Source organism: Limulus polyphemus, unplaced genomic scaffold (genome assembly GCF_000517525.1).
Source record: "Limulus polyphemus unplaced genomic scaffold, Limulus_polyphemus-2.1.2 Scaffold3851, whole genome shotgun sequence".
NCBI lineage: Eukaryota > Metazoa > Arthropoda > Merostomata > Xiphosura > Limulidae > Limulus > Limulus polyphemus.
In genome coordinates, this window is record NW_013669461.1 from 51,300 (window position 1) to 54,699 (window position 3,400).

The following is a 3,400-nucleotide window of genomic DNA, read 5'->3' on the forward strand; positions in this document are numbered from 1 at the left end:
TCCCGATAATTCACGAAGGTTCGAGAGAAGGACGTGGCGTGATACTAGTCACGTGACCTCGCTGACGCAACAACTTGATTCTCTTTAACACTTAATTTGAAACTTTAACTTCAGTTAGTGTTTTTTTTAGAGCGTTGAGTAATTTTTAAGTACAATACCACTGTACTGAAACGAAAGGTATGGTATTGTTTCGCCATTGAGACTTTGACACGATATTGGCCAAAATTTCCATTATTTACATTCGGGATTTAAACTTTATGTTCAGAAAACCATAAGACGTGACAGTAATCTCTGAACTGTCATAAGTAACTTGAAATAAAATTTGAAAACTATAGAAAATATACTACTAGAAATATGTCAAAATGGTATTTCATCATAAATGGTTTAGTTTGGTGACAATCTTTTTTTATACTTTAGAACATAATAATGATTTTTTTACAGTTCTGAATTCCATATATGCAGTTTATTTCATTGGTTCTATAATCTTTCTTGTAGTCAATGAAGTAAAAAGCTAGAAGAGAAATTAGAAAATAAAATAAACCAGGTTATTTCAAACTCGCCATTAAGGTTTGTTTGTAACTGAGCACAAAGCTACACAATGGGCTATCTGTGCTCTGCCCACCACGGGTATCGAAACCCGGATTCTAGTGTTGTAAGTCCGCAGACATACCGCTGTGCCACTGGGGGGCTGTAGTCAAAATAGCGACACTGAGCGAGCAATTAACATGTCTCAGCTCGATAGCAGAGTGCCTACTGATTTTTTATTCAAAATGCGACACATTTTCTGTACTTTAACTAGACAATATTCACGAGTGATTGAACAGTTTTGAAGACTTGTGGAATAATTGAAAATATCGTGAACTAGGCTTATTTGCAAGGCTATAGGAAGCGATAAGGCTCAAGATTCAATCTCATAGCATTAAATTTTAAGATAAATTCTGTGGGGCATGTCCCCAGACCCCCTAGAAATGACCTGCTTTGCATGCCGGTAGTGTGTCACATTGTTTAGCTGCGGCAATGGCCTGACCACTCAAAATTTACTTCCTATGGCATTGATTTGTATTGTTGCGTCAGCGAGTCACATGACCACCGTGACGCAACGGTTCTAGAACTATCATGTACTTTGGCGAATGTTCAAGTTCTTACTAGAAATAGGGTACGCTGGTATATAAGAGAGGGGAATGTAACGTGTCTGGGTAGATAGATAGTGAGTAATTGAACTGCAGTCACACGGTATTGTTGAAGTTAACGTTCGTTCGTTACAGTGTTGTTTTAGCGCGAGGTCTTTACTTAATAAAACTGGTTTATTCTTTCCGAATATAACTCTGCGATACACTTAATCTCAATAACACAACGTTCCAACGAAACTTTAACGTTTTTCCGTAACTTTCAATTAACAAACGGAAACGTAACAATACGTTTTCTACCTGCTTTAGTGACGTATGAATTCTTTTAAAAAATCATTTATTCAATTTATATGCATTTTGAGTATAAAAATGGGACCCAAAAACTCGTTAACACAGCATATGTGTTGAAAGCAAGATTACAGCCCCCCCCCCCCCGTTTTAAAAATAAAATCAAAATAATTGAAAAAACTGGATCTTTGAGGAGGGAAGAATGTAGTGAAATTTAATATTAAATTTAAAAAAAATAAAAAAGCAATAACAACAACATCTAGCAAACATTATAACAAATCTAAATAATTCATTTAATCCCCACCAGGAAAGTTCCGAAAATTTCTCGTTTACTGGAAAAGATTAGCGACTGTAATATCCTTTGCTGGCCGAGTTGACGTTGTTTAAATCTAACAGCCAATCAATGCTGTGGCAGAGCAAATGTCATGAGATGAAACGGTCGACTTGGCAAAGAAGCTAAATTTACTTATTCAATTCAATTGCGCATTCTTAGTTCACTTCTACTTGGAATTCTTCAAATAAAGATATATTCTAACATCATGTTATTTAGTCTGATGAAAGTCTCTCCTTAGAGAAAAACATTGCAGAGCTAAGCACACTTCATTAGAAGCGATTGTGATTTTGCTGTTTGTTGTTAAGCACAAAGTTACACAATGGGCAATCTGTGAGCCCACCACCAATATTGTAATCAGGTTTTTTACGGTGTGAGCCCGCAGCCTTATCGCTGAGCCACTGGGGACAACGACTGTGATTTTGTCTTCACAAATACGTACGCTAATTTTCTTTTTGTTTGTCTAATAATAAAGAGGTTTTTCACTCTTACCAACTTTGTCCACACTCATTATTTCGCATACAAACATACACACACTAGGAAAACTCAGTTATCAGATTCAAAACTACTCTCTTTATTTCCTAAACAAATCTGCTGTTATTAGCAGGTTCGTCTATCTGACACATATCGGGAAATCTTTTTTTTACTTCAAAATATCACATCCTCAAAGTTCTTTTATTGCTTTACGTTGTTACGACAGCGGAAGTCACGTGACGCTCGTAATAGTCATGAGTTTCTAGAAGGATCATGACTTTTTGTGGCAACTCTAGTCTTTTCCAGGCGCCCTCTATTTTAATATATAAGCCCGGCAAATAAAGCGGAGATAATAGCAGATCGAAGAGAGATATAGAGACAGATAATCGAGTCAAGCCGTAAGTAAAGTGTTTAAATCGTTGTGAATTATAGCGTGTGTTGAAGTTAAAGTGACTGTGGAAATTCTATGTATTGCAAAGTCGTATTAAGAAAGAATAAACTAGTTTTATTTAGGAAAGGACTTGTATCACTGAAGTTCCTCCGGAAGAATTTATACCGGGAAATTAACAAACGACCAGAGACATAACAAATTGGTGTCAGATAGTGGGACAGAAAATAAAAAAAGAAAAAGAAAATGGAATCAAGAGGTGGCAAATCAAATTACTGCTTAGCAGATTTGATGGCAGCAATACAAGAACAGAAAAAGAAAAGAAACAAGAAGAACGAGAAAAGAAACAAGAAGAAAAATTACAGCAGTTGTTGGAGGAAAAAGAAAAGAAACAAGAAGAACGGGAAAAGAAACAAGAAGAGAGATTACATCAGTTGTTGGAGGAAAAAGTAAAAAACAAGAAGAACGAGAAAAGAAATAAGAAGAGAGACAACAGCAGTGGCAAGAAAACCTGCAACAGTGGCAGCTCGAACAGCAAAATAAACAAAAGAGACTACAGCAGTGGTTGGAGGAGAAATAAAATAAACAAGAAGAGAGATTACAGCAGAGACAACTGGAACAAGAAAGGAAACAGGAAGAAAGTCTCCAACAGTTGCTAGAAAGTCAGCAGCAACTACAGGAAAGTCAACAACAGTGGCATGAAGTACAAATGGAAAACATTAGTAAATTTCAAAGGCCAAATTCCGGTGAGTGTCAAAAGAGAGGTTGAACTAACCAGGTGCCATCAAGCTG